The sequence below is a fragment of the Neopelma chrysocephalum genome, unplaced genomic scaffold, assembly GCF_003984885.1.
Source record: "Neopelma chrysocephalum unplaced genomic scaffold, ASM398488v2 Primary Assembly neopelma1_74, whole genome shotgun sequence".
In the NCBI taxonomy this organism is placed as follows: domain Eukaryota; kingdom Metazoa; phylum Chordata; class Aves; order Passeriformes; family Pipridae; genus Neopelma; species Neopelma chrysocephalum.
Genome location: NW_020897735.1, coordinates 8,086,698 through 8,105,181, shown reverse-complemented (window position 1 = coordinate 8,105,181; position 18,484 = coordinate 8,086,698). Strand labels below are relative to the sequence as shown.

Sequence of the window (18,484 nt, the reverse complement as noted above, 5' to 3'; positions counted from 1 at the left end):
TCCAGCACTTGGATGCAGCAGGACAATTTGTACATCTCTGCCTGATTTTTGTAAAGTCATAGCCTTTGTCACAAGATGTTCATAAAAAATGCAGCCGTTATTTGAGACAACTTCCAGGAGAGTTTGGGAATTCTCAGCCTCTGCCCTCATCTGCTTTGGGGAAAAAAAAAGCAGGTTTGCACTTTTCCAAACTAAATCCCTGCTCCGAGGCCTGAAAGGTTGGGAAGAGGCGACAGCAACAAAGGAAAAAAGCATCAACCTGGAGTAAGATGCTGCCATTAGTGCTCCCCCAGGAGTAATCAGAAATAATTGGATAATGTATTTAAATTGTCTTTTTTTCTTAGCCAAACAACATGCAAAGAGCCTCAGTGGTGAATCACCCCCCCAAAAAACCCCCAAATATCCCCAAAGTCCTGCAGTTCCCCCAGGAAGGTGCTCTGGGCAGCAGCTGGGACAGGGACAAAGGGACAGGGACCCTCTGGGGGTGGGAGACAAAGCAGCCAAAGGCTTTCACCCCCCCAGCCCAAGCCCCTCGAAAGAAAAGAGCTGAAAAGTCCTGCCCTTGAAGGCCCCAAAGGGTCAAAGGAAACTTCTCTTTCTTCTGTAAATGAGGAGAGAGGGGGGAAAAAAATCCCACCCTTGGATTTGAGGCTGGCAGGGGTTGTCATCCACCAAAGCCACCCAGTACCCCCAGGCACAGGGTGCCACCTGCCCTGCCCTCAGTACACGGTTTTGGGGTTGTTTCCCCCCTCCTTTTAATGCAAAGGAAATGCACTTTTACACAAACCCAAGGGAAAATACGCAACAGCTCCCTGCAAACTCGGCAGCCAAGTACCATCCCCTGAGCCCAGAGCTGCTGTAATGCCTTAAATAAAGAGTTAAATGAAATAAAGAGTTAAATGAAATAAAGAGTTAAATAAAATAAAGAGTTAAATTAAGTCAAATAAAATGCACTTCAGGTCTGGGCTGTGCATCCCCCTCCTCCCCCCCTGCACCGCAGGGAGACAAGAAGCCAAAAAGTCATTGCACCCCAAAACTGAGCATCCCCCTCTTTCAGGGGGAGAAAATCCTGGAGGGGAAGGGAGAGGGATTGGGGCTCGGCCATGGAACGCTGTGGATGCCTGTGCAGAGGAAAACAAGGTTAAGTTCAGTAATCAAATGCCAGTCCTAGCGAGGCTCCTCTCCTGCAGCACCGGGAGCTGCAGCTCCAAAGTATTTATTTTTGAAATGCTGCAAGTGGCAAGCGGCGCGGACGGCCCCTATTTTTAGTGTGGCAGCCAGTGGCAATGGGTGAAAGAAGATTATTTCTGCCTTATTAAGAGCCCCAAAAGTGAATTTGCAAAATATTCCTCGGCAGCACACCAGCAGCCCACACGCAGCAGACATGCAGCACCGGGGCTTCAGAATCCTGGAAGTTCGCACAGAAAGTACAGACCTGCAGGCTCGGGCAGGGAATGGGGGGGAGAAGATGGAAAAGTGAGCTGAATTAATGCTCCATGATGCAGCTCAGGAGGTGAGTGTGGCCCCACTGCCAGGGCAGCCTGGGGTGGGGTGATGGGTGCTCGGCTTGGGGACTCCGGCACAGCCTCCAGGGCTTTGCTCAGGGACCCCAGCACAGCCCTGGGGTCTCTCCTTGGGGACCCCGGCACGACCCTGGGGGATCTTCCCAGGGACCCCAGTACAGCCTTGGGGTCTCTCCTTGCAGACATCAACACAGCCCTGGGGTCTCTCTCCCCAGGGACCCTGGTACAGCCCCAAGCATCTCTTCCTGGGGACCCCAGCACAGCCCCAGGAACCCCAGGACAGCCCTCCGGTCTCTTCCCAGAGACCCCGGGATAGCCCCCAGCATCCCTCCCTGGGGACCCTGGCACAGCCCCAAGGGGTCTCTCCATGGGGACCCTGGCACAGCCCTGGCACCTCTTCCCAGAGACCCTGGCACAGCCCTGGGGTCTCTCCACGGAGACCCCCAAGCATCTCTCCCTGGGGACCCCAGCACAGCCCTGAGGGGTCTCTCCTTGAGGACCCAGCACAGCCCCAGCATCTCCTCCTGGGGACCCCAGCACAGCCCCAGGAACCCCAGCACAACCCTGGGGTCTCTTCCCAGAGACCCCGGGATAGCCCCCAGCATCTCTCCCTGGACACCCTGGCACAGCCCCGAGGGGTCTCTCCTTGGAGACCCTGGCACAGTCCCGAGGGGTCTCTCCCCCAGGCCCCTGGCACAGCCCTGGCACAGCCCCATTCCTGGGCTCTGTCCTGCTGCAAGGTGAGTCACCAGCAGCCCGGGCACATCTCGGCTCCTTGAGGTCACCCACCCGGCAGCCTCCAAAAAGTGCCGTCATTCAGCCCGGGTGAAGCGTGTTACTGCCATTATTATTTCATTAGTTGTTGTTTTTTTTTTTCTTCTCCCCTTCCCTATCACTGATTTTAAGAGCCTCTCAAACCAAGGAGAAGCAAAAATAGAAAACGCAACATTTTGATGTTGTTCCCCCCCCCCCGATTGCTGCAAGAAGGGAGAGACCTGGATAAAAAAATACAATTCTCCAGCAGGATGGAATATTTTGCCATCTAATAAAAACTCAAGTTACAGCCAGCAGAAAGCAAACAGCACCCCATCACCCTGCCTCCAGCATCCCAGCACAAGCACTAATTCCCATCCGTAACACATCAAAAAGACAAGTGCCATGCTGAATCCTATTCTCCTCACTCCTAGTACACAACAGCAGAGCAGGCAATATATAACATGCATGACTCAGTCCTACCACCGTGCCACTACGGAACAGAAAGCTTTAAAATAAAAGTAAATATCTTAAAAGGTCAATTAAGAAAAGCTTACAAAACATCAGACGCTGCTTCTTGCTAGAGCTCATTACCTAGTATGGTGGAGCTGCCTGTGTGTTTTTTTTTCTTGTGCAAGTTAGTCTGTGAGTCAGCATTAACACACATGAGAACATCAGGAATACTGCCTAGTTCTGATGCAATGGAGGTTGTAAAAAAAAAAAAAAAAAAAAAAAAAGAAGAGAGAAGAAGAAGAAGAAATCGCACTCGGTTTGGACAGGAGCCTGTAATTCAATTGCCTTTACTTTTCAATTACTGCATAGCCTACCCTGACCAACCTGCAGAGGGGAAGGAAACTTTGCTTACATCTCTGCCTTAAAATTAATGACTTTTACTTTTGGCTGCAGCTTATTCTCCCTGCTTTTCAAAAAAGAAAAAAAAAAAAAAGAGGCATAATATAATTAACCCTTCAAGGGCAGCCGAGCCTGCGCAGCAACCGGGATCTGCGTGTTTTTTGTAGGAATTTCAGGGCTGGAAAACAACCCTGCCAAAAAAGTTCTGGCGGAGGGAGACATTTATACATTAAACTTTTAATAGTCTATAAAGCAAAGCTACAATTGCATCCGAGCTTGATCCTTAATGGAAATATAAGCTTGCAGACAAGGGAGGTTATAGACTGCAGACATTTAACTCTGCGCTTCTGGGCTTAGAGGAGCAAATAGGAGACTGCACAGGAGGTTCTTCAAAAACAAGGGGTTAGGTCGTTAAGCAAAAACCCTGAAAAACCTAAAATTGGTGCCACGAGATGCTCCCCTCAGCATGATGCCCACTTTCCCCAGGCAGATGGAGGCAAAGCTGAAAACCTGCATTTTTCGTACACTGCATTTACTGCCTGTATTTTGGCAAACAATTCCCTCTCTCCCCCCTTCCCAGGGGGAAAACCCCTCCAGACTGATCCCTGCTCCCAGGATCACTGCAGGACAGTACAGGAGCCTCAACACTGACTTCATTTCTGCCTCCTCTGCTCCTGCAACAAAACCCTTCACCGAGGCAACAAATTGTGCCCAAAAGCTTCAGAACGTGCCTATTTCTGTAGCACACCCTAAAACACCCCCAGACAGCACTGCAGCCCAGAATGTTGTATTATATAGGTGATGAGGAGGATAATTCTATGATTATATATATGAAATATTAGAATACAAATCATACATAGTCAATATATTTTTATATATATATATATAATATGGTCAACTACAACTTCTGAGCCAATACCAACATGTGACAAGTTCTGTGCTGCTGTGCAGTCCCTGGGAGAGCCCAGCACAGACATTGCTTAAATTTGAGGGTTTTACAGAGGATTTTACCTTATGCAGCAGAGGAGGGTCAGAGGTTGAAGGCAAAAATTTCTCCCCAATATTCACAACGTGCTGCAAACACTGAGCTGATCCCACAACAACAAACACCAATCAATCATCCAAAAAACCCAAGGATAGCTAATGCATATGGATTAATAATCCAGTGGATCACGAAATATGCTAAACCCCATCTTAGTGTGCCCGTTGTTTTTATGAGGAGGCACAAACACCATAAAACTTCTTTTTTCAAAGTATAAATACTTATTAATGCTGATTAACCAACACAGAACCCCCCCCAATATCAGAGATCAATCACTTCTGCAGCTTCTCTTGCAGGCAAGGGTCTGTCTCAAACCACTGTGAGCCTGGTGGGTTTTTTTTTTTCCTTAAGCATGTGGGACACTTGAATACAGATGAATTGAGTTTTAAAGGAAAAAACCCAAGCAGCAACTTCTGGGCCAAGTTCCTGTGTGCCAAACTTTTCAACTGCCACAGCACAGCTCGACAGTGTTTCAAAAGAATTTAAGCACTGTTTTGAATACTGCTGACAATCTCCCTCATCAAAATTTGTAATTTAAATACCTCAAATCTGAAAAGCACGCTCCCTGGGGCATGCTTCATTCTCCCTCCCCACCGCCCACCCTCCCCAAGCCCCATTTGGAATAAAATCCGTTGGCTTTCCATATCTGGCTGGTTTTTTCCCCCACCTCCTTCCCGCAGCCCCCCCCAGCACCCGCTGCCTCCCGCGGGGACCCCCCCTGCTCAGCAGAGCTGCTTCTTCCTGGATTAAACCTCTGGTGTGCACTGCTGCACCCCCAAAGCACCACCACCTTCCTCTTTTTTAGAACTCTGATGCCGGTTTGTGATAAAACCAGAGAGAAAACACGGATTTAAGAGCTAAAACCGGTCACTGGTTTAGAGATAAAACACTAAAACCAGTCACTGGTTTAAAGCTAAAACGGGGCTGCCCAGACTTCTACATCAAGAAGGGGTTAATCCACTCCCACCCCTCTATCCAGTGGGTAAGATGTTCCTTCAGACAAGCCAATAACCCCCCAGATAACTCTCTGTCACCCAGCCTAACTGGCCAGGGGTGCCTGAACAGGTTTCTTGGGGTGCCTGTGCCGTCGGGAGCAGCAGCTCCATTTTGGCAGGAGCATGTTTAAGATTCCCTCCCAGTGCTGCTCAAAAGCACCTTGAAAGGTCGACGAGCGCTTTCATATTCTCGGATCCATCTCGGAGGCTGCAGCAGACGGAAAAGGGATTGACCTCGCCGGGAAACCGGGAGAGAGTCCCCGTGAAATAATCCATCACCACCACCCCTTCTGCAGCCGCAGCCGCCTTTGTCATGGGAACGCTCTCGGAAATCTCACCTACCTATTGCAGCCGGGGCTGGAGAGGGTTTAAAATCCCAGCCCTGCTCTCCTGGGATGTAACCAAAGCCTGCACGGAGAGCTGCGGAGCGCCGAGCCGGCACACAACATAAAATACCTCCATATTAAAGTCTACGCAGAGCCTGTGCCCATTACCGAACTCATTAAAGACAGTGATACTTTGTAACACACTCTAATCTTTAATATTCATAGCTCGCCTCATTTGCATATCATGCCATAAATAGTTGAAGCAGAGGTAAAACACAAAGCGCTCCACTTGCATTTCTAATTACGCCTAAAAATCAAATGTAAATCACAACACAGCCAAGACGCTGAAAAAATATTAAATTTGCTGGCTGGTGGTTAAAAAATCTTTTTTAAAGGAAAAAAAAACACAAAGAACCAAAACCAAAACAAAACCAACCCTGAACCGCACACACAAACCTAATTATTTTTAAAAAGAGAAATCCAAGGGGCTCATGTTGTGAGTAGCAGGATGACACTGTTCTAAGAGGGGAGATGACACATCCCAGCCCCAACCCTGGTGATGGACCTTGGTGTGCTCTGGCCATGACCTCCCGGGAATTTCAGCTCATCTCTCCAAAACCACCCCTAAAAACCTGCCTCTCCCACCAAACTGGGCTGCAGCCATTCATTTAACCTTGGTCTTTGGAGAAACAACAGGAGCCTTTCCCTGCGGCGCGGCCGGGAAAGCTGATCCCCGGCTAAGGAGGCAAATTTGAAGAATCAGCTCGAATGTGAACTTGTGCCCCTGTGTTGGGTTGGCTGGAGGTCGGGGCTTTGGGAGGGAGAGCAGCTCCCAGGGCTGGGAGCTGCTCCATCCCAAGGTTTACTGGGAAAAGAGGTGTTTTGGGGCGCTGTCATGTCCAGAGGGAACAGATGATTTCTGCTCACAGCGCACCAAAACCACCCTGAGGCAGCACAGGGTGCTTTGCTCTGCTCTGTTTCCTCCCAAAACATGGAAGAGCCCTCAGGGCTGGGAGCTGCCCCACGGTGATTCCATGGAATCCCCCGGCATCAGTCCCATGGAAAAGGCTCAAGATCCCATTCAACTGCTGCTGATGCTTCGCCATGGAAAAGTTTGGCATCAGGGAGCCGTGTGCTCTCCAGATGCATCCCAAATGTTATCCCTTAATTTAGGAGCTCCAGCAAATCCACCTGCCTCCCCGGAAAGGATCCTGGGGAACTGTGTGGTGTCGGGAACGGCTCGTGAGACTTCAGTCCCCAGCCACCACGATCCTGGAGGATTGGTTTCCACAACAACTCTCAATTTATCCACTTTTAGGGAAAAGTGTGGCACCAGCTGGGAAGCCAGGCTGTTCCCAGGGAGGAAACAGGCACGAGGCTTGGTGTCCTCACCTGTACAGCCAAGCTGAGCCCACTTCCCCCAATTCACAGAGGCATCAGAAGACTTTATGCCTGTAAAGCTCTTCAATACCCTCGGATAAAAAGAGTTATTAGTACATTACTGCCAACAGCATAAATAATTTCCCTTGGACCACTTGCTTCTGCATCAGGCACCACAAAATCCTCTGGATTTTATGGAATCTCATCGCCATCAATACGTGAAAATGCACGTTTTTAGTTCAAGAGCTCCCCACTCCTAGACACTGATCCTACACACTTCTGTTGTTCCCAGGAAGCTCAAAACCTCCCCAGTCTTCATCCCTCTCTGTGCTGCTCTTCTACATCCATCTCCCTGCTCCTCCTCATCCTCTCCCAAGAAGCCGCTCACAACACAGAGGCGCAGCATCCACGGGACTCAAACCAAACTTCTACAGATTTGCGTCCAAAGATTTAATTAAAATCAAATTAACTGAATTTTACAGGAGTAGGACAAACCCCACAACTTTTGGGAAGCCACAAGGCCCCCTGGCCCAGCAGAGGAAGGCAGAGCAAGGCAGGGTGGATCCCACACGGCCCGGTCGGATCCTTTCCCACTTACCTTCCCCTTCCCACTGGGACTCCAGCAGTATAAACCCACCAGGTCTTAATGAAAGGCTTTTGTGGGTGGCTGTCCCTGGGGAAAAATGCATTTTTGAGTCACTTGAACTGAGACTGATTTTGAAAAGGGACCTAAATATCACCAAAGGGAGCCGGGCACTTGCAGCCACTCTGAGCCATCACCACTCCCTTATGAGATTCCTCCCATTTAACAAAAGGGTTAAAGAGACTTCTGAGAGTGAAAAGTGGAAAGAAATAAAAAAAACATTTTTATAAATATCATGTTCTGCTCCTATGTGTACATCAGCTTTCTGGGGTTCCCAAATCCCATCGGTGAGCGGGTGAGGGTTCCCCAGCCCTGTCCTCCTCCTCCCCTGGTGCCACAGCTTGTCCTGCCCCTTTCCAGAACTTGTGTCCAGCTCAACAACAACGTGGCAACAGCTCTAAGAAAGAGTTAAAAAGATCTTTTCTGCAATATCAACTTCCAAAGAATTCCAGAGACGTCATTAAATTTTAACCCCAAAAGGTGAGCAACCGCTCCGTGCCCCCTGCCCGCGCCGAGGGAGAAGTGAAAGCGAGCTGCTCACAGCCTGCAAAGCTTTTCTGCTCTTCTTATGTACCCTGGCACCCTGCCCAGACCTATTTTTAAGCCCATTTACTAGAAATCCCACAAATTAAAGGAAATACGGATAATGTTGTAAGAATCCTTTGGGCCAAATAAAAGCTACACATAATTTTCCTTGTGCATCAGAGTAAGATCCTTAACCACAAAAACCAGATTTCCCCAAAGCTCTTTTGCAACAGCGAGAAGAGAATCTTGTTTTGTAAAAAGTTGCTTTGATTCACTCCTGGATTACAGGGAGCGCGGCGGCTCCGCTGCCTCCCGGCCAAGCCCAGGAGTGATTACTGTTATGAAACAGAAAGGTGTTAGGAGAACACAAATAAATTCAACATCTCCAGCTCTGGAATGGGGACTGCAATGACAGCAAGGCACAAAGTGCTGTGGGGAGAAGCTGAGGATGGGTGTTGTTTTTTTTTTTTCTCCCTAGAGGAGATTTTATATTCCGGTTTCTTTCAAAGTGTGTTTTCATGGCGTTCACGAAGGGTCAGTGTGCTGGGAAGCCTCCTCCTCGAGCACACCACCAGCCTGGGGATATTCCTGCTTGGTGCACTCCACTCCCACCATATCCCAGCCCTGAGAAACCCTGATAATTTTGTTTTGACAGTCCATCAAACAAGGAGCCCACAAAACTCATCTCAGCTGCCCTCGTGCCAAAACCTGCCCTGTTCCAGGCAGGACAGTCACCACAGACCTGCTTCTTCATCTCCAACCCCATTCCTGACTGCATCCCAGTGCCACAGGGGGGCTGGGGGTGCTGCCCACCTGCACCCCCAGGACAGGAGGGCAGGATGATGCCAGTGCAAGTTGTGCATCGTGTCACCCACAGTGACGGGTCTCCACAGCATCTCCTTGGGGATTCTATGAGAAACAGTGATTTTATATCAAAATAAATCTATGCCCTGTATCTCTGCATTTAAACAGTTCCAGTGGGGTCTCTCATGGGGTGAGCACAGGGGAGAGGGAGTGCAGGAAATAAAGGAGCATCCAGCTGCAGCGGGGCTTTGGGAAGGAGGGGCGAGCCTGCATTTTATACAGCAGCCACAATCTTAACTATGCAAAGACTTTAAATAAACTCCAGTAACAGCTCTTGTACTGTGGTAGGATTAAAAAGAAACCAACCACCAGACACATGTTTCACTACAACTCATCAGACAAGCAGAAACAGCCCCGAAACACAACGGTAAAAGCAGCATTTGTGGTTAATCCTGGCGGGGAGGGGATGAGGGGAAGGTGCTTCCTTTCCAACAGCGACAGCAAAGCCATCACCATCCAACCTGACTCTCCCCTCACTCTTCCTCATCCCCACTTAAAATGTCCTCCTCACAAACATTTCAGCTTCCTAAAAAGAAAAATAATTATGCAGGGGAATAACCACTCCTATCCCACAAACGCACGGATCCGAAAAGTTAAACAGGCAACTTTGGGAACTTTTCCAAGATTTGTATGTTTTGCATGGAAAGCAAATGTTGTAGGGTTTCTTTTCCAGCCTGGGAAAATATTTAAGTGCTAAGTTTAGGAAGCCAAGTCCATTTATTCCTGGTTTATGCTGCTGCTCAGATGGAATCTAATTAGTGATTTAAGCAGCAGCGGGGGATGCGACGCTGGCCCCCGACCCGGGGCTGTGCCTGCACGTGGCTCTGGGAATTCTCACCCAAAAATGGGTTTTCTCCATGGCACAGGAATGGCAGGAGTGGCTGAAGGATGGCCACCTTTCCCTGCAGCATCACGAAGCTGGACAGCAAAGGAGAGAGCCCCAGGTTCCTTTCCAGCCCCACCGGTTCATCGACACAGCAAAAAGTCTTTTCACAGTGATTCTCTTGGAAATAGCAACACCTGATTTGCATTTTCCTGTGCACTGGCCCATTTTTACTGAACTGCTGCCTTCCCTGAGTGCAGATGGAAACTCCTCCCTGTCCTCCCAGCTCGGAGCAGCTCCCAGCTCCATCAGTGCCAGTGGGACCGGTCCCACGAGCCAAGGCAGTGGTGGGGAGCAGTCCTGCCCCATCCCTGGAAGTGTTCAAGGCCAGGCTGGATGGGACTTGGAGCAATCTGGTCTAGTGGAATATGTCCCTGCCCATGGCAGGGGGTGGAACTGGATGACCTTTAAGGTCCCTTCCAACCCAAACTGTTCTGGAATTCTATAAACCCCTGAAAACTATTCAACCCTGAGTCTCACTCACTCGCTTAAACCTGGAGACTTTTCACCCCAGACCTTTCACCCAAGGCCTTTCAGCTTTTTTGCAGCAAGGCAGCAAGTGCTTTGCCTCTATTTTTCCACTTCTTTGTGCATTTTTGCAAATCCTTCTGGCCAGTTAAACCAGAACCATCGCGATTGCGAAATCCAGGAAATTTGCTGCAACGCTCCGTAACTCTTGCAAGGCAATTAGCCAAAACCTCACACAAATAGGCTTTTTTGCCACACCGTTCTAACCACCAAGCATTAACCCATTTTCTTAGGAAACAACATCTGCTGAAATAACTTCCTAATCTAGCAGCAGGCATGGAAAAACCCCCACTGCAGTATCTCTGATCCGTGGTGAAGAGAATCTGCTGATTTGTCCCACTCAGAGGGTACCGAGCGGCCCCAGCTGAGCAAAAGGTCCTCACACAGACCCTCTCCCTGGAACATTCATTACTGGGTCAGGAAAAGTGAGAGGGTCCAAATTCATCCTGGAGGGGTGTGGTGCAGGATTTACATCCCTGAACCCAACTGTTGTGGGGTCTGAAATCCTTGGAGCTGAAGGAACTGCCCTGCAGCTGCAGGAATAAATCACGGCACGGGCAGGAGAGCGCCTGGGTATCATTGGTAAGAATAAACCACTGGGCAATAAAGCAACCATTTCCATTTCCTACCTCACATTTACATGGCTTTTCTTCCTGGGAAGACCTCAACAAAGAGCAAAAATTAAGCTCCATGACTTGTCCAAGGAAAACACTTACGACAGAGAGATAAACTGAGGCAGAGCAGGATAACATACCCAACATCACACAGTGAACCAGAGCCTGCAGGCACAAAGACAGAAACCACCCTCCATGCTTTTCCTGATTCCATATTAAAATAGCAGCTACACTTCTGGGCCATTAGTTATAACTCATTCCCTCCCTTTTTTCTCTGCCTCTGCTTTCTCCCCCATCCTGAAAAACCAATAAAGTAAAATAAAAAACTTCCTTTTGGGAACGCAGTGGTAATAACACTGCTCCCATCTGTTGCTGAGTCCAAGGACCTGCACGGGGGGGAAAGAGGCTGGAAAGCTGAAGGGGAGTCAAGTGTTTGCATGGTTTTACTGAGAAATGAAATCCAGCTTTAAACACAGTAAATCGGAGACTATTCTGAATCACCTCTTGAATTTTTTAACGCTACTCCTGGGAGCACTGAAGGTAAATATGTTAATTTGACTTCAATCATGGTGCAGGGAAAAAAAAAAGGCAGCACACTGTATTAGTTTAGGGTACCAAGTCTTAAAACTATTCATGCATTTCTGCATATTTTATACTCAGCAAATAAAGTTCCAAGGTTCTATAAGGAGGCTGTGAAATTATTCTGAGTAAGCAATAATGAGCTGTGCATTATATAAGGCTGATACTAATGGTAATCTATTATTAAAATTTAAGAGTTAGAGCAGCTACAGAGTCCGACAGAAGGTTTTCCTCTCCAGGAAGGGAAAGCAGCACCTGGAGGAGGGAGGTTGGCCAGGCAGTGGGTTTTTGGGAGATGCTCTCCAACCAAGCTGCACCCCAGGTCCTTGGGATAATCTCTCCCATGTCTAATTAACTCTTCCACAGGTACCAGCCTCATCCCACAGCACAGGCACGATCCCGACTCACGGCAGGTTCATATTCCCGGCGTGTTTAATCCTCTGCCTGATGTTTCAGCGTAACAGATCTCCCAAAATGCATTAAAAAATTAACAGGGTTTCAGGTTTGTACATCTCAGTGATCCCCAGGGGGATCTTGACCCTTGATTCCTGCTGAGATGCCCCACTTAGGCTGCACAGAGGGCACGGATGCGACCACTAAAACCTACTGTGCTTCTCCTACCTGTGCCTATGCTCCTGCCAAATCACCTGCAGGACCTCCAAAGCAGCACCATGACATGGACCATGTCAGTCTTCAAACACATGAAGGGAGAGGGCAGCATCACATCCCAGCAACCTGGTCAAGTGGAAGGTTCCCTGCCCACGACAGAGGTGTCGGAATGAGATGAGCTTTAAGGTCCCTTCCAGCCCAAATCACTCCATGATTCTATGATGCTCAGCAAGTTCAAGCCAAACTTTGCTTGATGCTGGTGTGAGGCAGACCTGCTCTGGCCCTCTCCCAGTCCCACTCCTTCCTGGAGTCAGATTTCCTGGGGACTGGAGCTTCAGGACCCATCCCAGCGAGCGCTGCGGATTTTAAGGACAAATTCTCATCTACTGCAACATCCCCTCTCAGCACTGCTGTGAGAGAAACAAACAGCAAAAACCCCAGACTTTGGCTCATTTTCCTCCTTCCTACATCTTTTGGTGAGAATCAAAGGAGTCCCTGAGGGTTGGAAATCTGTATCTGACAAACTCATACAGGAATAGGTGCATCAGCGAGGGACTGGGGAGGGACTGGGACCGTGCATTTAACCTGCTACGGCTCCACCTCGGGGCTCATGGACCCTGAACACACCTGGGAACGTGGCTGTCTCACCTCATCACCTGCCCCTTGGAGGAAAATCTCCCCTTGGTTTGCATGAAATGCAGAATTAAATTTTTGCTGCATCTCAGGGCGCGCTGCCAGAGCACGGCCAAGTTCCTTTTTTTTTATTCCCCAACAAAATTTTGCAGTAAGTGTAGATCCCGAAGGCAACGTTCTCCCCAAACCAAAGGATAATGAAGCATAATAATTCCAGGAGAAACGAACTTAGTCTGAGACCTTTCAGCACTGAGAAGGATCCTAAACAGCAACGAGCTCTTTGCTCTCCGGACTGAACAAAGCGCTGGGAAAGAAACCAAAGCAGAAAGGATGGAGCAGGTCGGATTTTCTGGTTGTTTATGGCATCCACCCTCCCTGTCTGCCCATTCCCTGCTGTATCACACCTACCTGGGCTGAAGGAGTTAACAGCTCTTCTGGGATGTAACAGGAGAAGGGAGTTAGTCATCTAGGCATGTCCGGATCGGTATGAACCGGGAGCTGCCTATGAATGAAGTTGCCTTGGAGATGCAGCCAAAACCAATGACCAGATATTAACTTTTCACACTGGGCTGCCAAGGCAGGCAGAACGAGTGAAACCAGCAGGACAGCTTCCAGCAGAGGTGGGAGCGTCCAGATACAATGTGAGGGACCCCCGAGGTCCCCTGGAGAAGCAAAACCCTGCGTGTCTTTGCTCAAGGGGAAGGAGAAATTTCCCCTTGCAAAGCCAAGCAGATCAAGGACTGGCAACAAAACCCTGCTGTGGGACCTATGGAATGGGTAGTTAATGCCCAGATGCAAGATGGTGTCTTCCCTTGGTCTAATTTTACAGTAGATGTTAAAGATACCAGCACCAAGCTCCCTAATTCTTTCTGGAATGAGCTTCATAAGCAGAAAAAGCTGCTATGGGCACCTTACCCGACGCAGCCGAAACGAGACGTCACGAAACAAAACCATTAACAAGGAGTTCAAAGGCTGGGCTGGTGAAGGATCACACGCCTGCCTAACCCCAGCCCTTCATCTGCACTTCCAAGGGCAGGTTTGGAGGTGGGTGAGCAGGAAGGAGCGGCTGTTCTGGCCATCTGCTCTTCCAGCCCCGCTGGCTCCCAGCACAGTCACTCAGCAGGAGGAAACTCAGCTTTCAAGCAGAGGTTTCTCAATCTCAGCTCAGAGCAAGGTGGCTTCCTACAGGGTGTTTCTGCCCTTAGTGAAGGTGACCAGCCCATTTCCCAAAGGGGCTGTGCAAGGAGGACAGCAGGTGACCAAGAAGGTGGTGGGTTGCACCAGCAGGAAGAGCATCCACTGAAGCCCACGGGTGAAGACCACCTCACCTGGGCCTCACCTCCCTCCAAACTTACTGGAGCACTGCACCATGGAAAGAACCAGCTTTTCAACCATGCCAAGGCCTGCTCTGCTTGAGATAAATCAGGGCATCACGGGATGAATCAAACATCACCCACTGCTGGAGAACACGCACTGTCAATGGGGACACCACAAACCCCAGGTTCTAAGCCAAAATCCAGCCTCTGGTGGGGAATATTTTCAGGCCCTGCCTTGAACTTCACTTTGGCTCACACAGGGAATGACTTCCAGGAGAGCTACAATCCCCCATCACTGCTGTGCTGGACACAAAGCTCAGCCCCACCAGCACCTCCACTGCCCCATCGGCGATGAACAGGCTGTTAAACCCCACCCCAGGCTGTTGGGGACACCACAGATGTCCCTCATGAGAACAGCAGGAGATGAAATGGCCATCTCTGCATCAGAGTAAATGCTCTGTTCCCATCCACACAGCAGCCCCTTGATATTTTTTCCCAGAAGGAAAAACAGAAGATGCTTTCCATAAGCAGACGATTTCAGCAGCTAATTTTACCATCACTTATGGTCGACTTTATGACTAAGATTTCATGCTGACTATATTAATCCTGTCAAATTTCAGAGTGAGAGAGAAATGATACTGTATATTTTATGGCTGCAATAACTTCTAAGCCATTAGACATGCATGCTGACATGAAAGTAATCAAATTGATTTTTTCCTATTACAATAAAGAACTTTGTATGAGCAAATAGTCTTTCTGGCACAGGAACGAAGCGCCAAGAAGCCTCTGCTCGCTCAGGAAATCAGGAAATCGCCACCAGCCATCGTTCAGAAATTTGAGTTTTCTGCTTACTCACATTTTATTGTCACCAAAGCTGAAAGGAACACGTTAGCCGAGCGAACGATCGACAAAAGCAACCGGGAGGGATAATCAGGGGGTTTTGGAGCCCCGTTAAATACTGCAGAAGCTGCAGTTGATGGCTTTCCCAGCATTAAAGGCTCCCCCGTGCCTTTTTTAACCTCATCAGACACAGAGCCCCTCGCACAGGGCAGCAGCTCACTGGCCACTTCTCCAGGTGTTGGGTGGACAAGCCCGAATAGGTCAGAATAGGTTATTTAGAGGTTATTTTGGCAAGTCCTGGAGACCTGGAAGTACAGAGTCATTGAGAAATCCCATGTGCCAGAAGGTCAACTGAGAAAACCAGCCCAGACTCTGCTCCATCTCCTCTGCAGAAAGCAGAGAAAGAATTACTTAAGATAATTTTTAAATGTAAGTAGCCCTTTAATTATAATTTCCACTTGCTTCATGTTCTGTTGGGTTTTTAAACCCAACTGATTGCTACACTGGAAACATGGAAACCCTTCTCTGACTACCTAAAATTCCATCTTAAAACCCTTTAACCCAACATGTTTGTCAAGTTCTAAAGAAAGTCAGGTCAAAATGGACCCAGACAAGTGTCAGGGCAGAGGTGACAGCCTGGGGTGTCCCCTGCCACGTGTGCAGGACCCTCCCCATGCCAGGGCACTCCATGGGCAGGGGCAGAGCCAGGCAGGGCAGGGGCTCTGCGAGCTGGGCCTTGCAGGGACGGGAGAACCTGTTTGAAAACCTGCCAGGTGCAAAAACCCATGAAAACCTGTTTTCTTCCCCTGATGGGTGAGGACATGTTGGGTGTGAGAGGACGAGATCACTGAGGCTCAACACCTTGAAAGGCACAACAACCAGAAGCAATTAAGTGCTGATAACACATATAACATAACAGGCTCAGCCAGCACCCTGCAGGCACAGTCACCTCTCTTCTACAGCCAATAAAGTTTCAGATTTTCCTTTAATTTTTCAACGTGGATCTCATACCTTTCCGTAGAATATTGATATCAATCATTAAGTAATGTCAGGTCTTTCAAACCAAGCAACCTGCACGTAAAAAAATTGCACAGGGAGGTGCCAGAACTGTCTAAAGGCTCACAGGAAGATGGGTGTGTGTGTATCTGTGTATCTTTGGGTATGTATAAATATATATATATGTATGTATATTTGGGATTGGGCTGATTTAACACGAATTCAGTTGCAAATCAAAATGCTTTGATGGCTCTCTATCGAAACCATTTATTTTTGGTTATGTTTTCTTTGTGGCATCTGGGTCTTTTTTCAAAACAAAAAATAACTCAGAAAGACAAAACCATAAACCCACGACTACATGGATCACCTCAACCAAGGCTTGCTAAATGCCAATATTAGTGAATTCCAATTTTAGTGAACTCCAATTTCAGTGAATTCCTTTGTCCTACCACACCAGACATGTGTAAAGTCATTGGTGTTGTTGCTGCATCCAAACATGCAAAACATCTCCATACAAGTTATTAAATAAAATGAACTAACTGTTTGGATTGCTGTTACACATTTTTTTTCTCCTTTAAATTAGAATTAAAGCTAATTTAAGATTTCACAACTCCAAGTTGGCAAAGGTTCCCATTTGCAGCTGCAAACCCCTCGCTGCACTTTGCTATCACTTCCTTACCTTCCAGAACCCAAATAAAACCAGCTGTGGTTCTGCCACCATCTCTTTTAGGAGAGGAGAGCTCTGCCCAAGCAGGGCATGCGTGTCCCTGCCCACATTCCTCTGCAGTGACTGCAGCACTCAGCACCCTCCATGTGCCTCCAGCACCACCAGCGCTCCCGGCCCTGCTACGGACACCGAGGGAAGGGACGGGCTCAGGGTGACAGTCCCAGCCATGCTGGGGGACAGGGACATCTTCCTATTGCTACAGCTCCAGCTACCACCACCCCTGCACTTAAGAATCACAGCATCATGGAATGGTTTGGGTCGGAAGGGATCTTAAAGCTCATCTCACTCCAACCTCCTGCCGTGGGCAGGGACACCTTCCGCTAGGCCAGGTCACTCCACCCAACCTGGCCTGAAAGGAAACAGAGTTGGTTTTGTTTGGTTGGGGTTTTCTGTTGTTGCTTTGGGTTTGTTGTTGTTGTTTTGGGGGGTTTTTGTTTGTTTTTTTAAGTAGGTATAAGCAAAACTAACCCAAGTCAAACCCCATCCCAGAACACTGAGCCCCATCAACCAGCACTGACCAAACAGGTCCCTTCTGCTGCCCTGGAGATTTATAAGGATTTCACTTTCCAGAGCAAGCCTGGTCCACGGGATCTGGTTGGGATCTGGTGCCCAGAGAAGGGTGACCAGCGAGCCACGAGCCCACCACCCCCTTCCTCCCAACCCCAGCAGGAGACAGCGAACCCTTTCAAACCAAATCACTACAAAACCGCGCTTCAAACTTCTTCCCCAACCCCTGCAAAAACCCCACAGCTCCACAAAGGTAGGAAGAGAAGCCTCCCGGGAGAGGCGGCGAACAATATCCATGAGTTTCTCATGACCTTACGGAGATTGCCATGACAACACCACTTCGATCCTCCAAACATGGATATATTCATTTGCACAAGTGTGATTGAGAATAATTAGAGCGAGATTCCCCGAGCCGGGGAGTCGTGGCCGCGCCCGGCTCCGGCAGCAGAGCCCAAGTTTCAAGGGAAGCAGCCTCAAATTTAAATGTAAAACAGAAAAAAAAACCCCCGACAACACTCTTTAGAGCCGCGTGACCTAATTCATTATAAAGAATGTCAGTTAGCAAACCTCTTAAATAAAACATTAAGCTAGAGGTAATTTGAAGCCTTGTGGATTTTGTTTTACTCAATTATTTTCTAATGCTCCGACTTCAAGAATAAATATGCAGAAATCAAAAAAGAAAAAAAAAAGAGGAGGAATACTGAGGGTTTCATTTAATTCTTTTTTCAAGAGAAATGAAGACATTCATACTAAACCAAAATACCCTCATACAAGCCGGATTTTTAATTAAAACTTTTATGTCCTACAAGATTCTTCAAGGTTATAATATCTGCTCCCACATCATGAGGCAGCATCAGGCTCACAGAAGGGCAAACCCATAATTCACATTAAAATAACCTGTGCTATGCATTGGTATAACTTATATCCAAGACATAAACCCACAAATTAAACCAGGTGTGAATCCTATTTTTTTCCCTTCCCCATAATTTCCATAACCAGTTGCAATTTTCCCTCTGTTGGGAAGAGTTTCCCTCCAGCAGACACAGAGGCAGCAGAAGATCACGCTGGCCTCTGCTTTGGTTTTATTAATGACTGATGGTGAGAACATGGTTATAGCAAGGCAGGTAGGAATAGAAAACCTGTAGAGCAGTAAAGAATAAAAGCCACTGTGGATATGAACAGTCTGAAATGAGGTTAATTGGGAAAAGGGGGGAAAACAAAGGGAATCACAGAATCCCAGAATGGTTTGGGTTGGAAGGGACCTTAAAGCTCAGCTTGTTCCCACCCCCTGCCACGGGCAGGGACACCTTCCACTAGCCCAGGTTGCTCCAAGCCCTGTCCAACCTGGC

The 18,484-nt window shown here is 48.3% G+C and overlaps 1 protein-coding gene across 4 annotated transcripts in view; it reads right to left on the bottom strand.

Moving 5' to 3' along the window:
* Positions 1–18,484, bottom strand: part of NACC2 (NACC family member 2) — a 57,457-nt gene that overhangs the window by 24,588 nt on the left and 14,385 nt on the right. Inside the window, exon 1 of one of the 4 annotated variants that reach the window (XM_027687626.1) lies at positions 5,508–5,594. The exons of 1 other annotated variant lie outside the window; for it this stretch is intronic. The gene's annotated coding sequence lies outside the window, so the exon portion shown is untranslated. Of the gene's footprint in view, positions 1–2,833; positions 2,947–5,507; positions 5,595–18,484 lie in introns of those variants that run through there. 2 more of the 4 variants (XM_027687625.1, XM_027687624.1) reach the window with 2 other exon arrangements.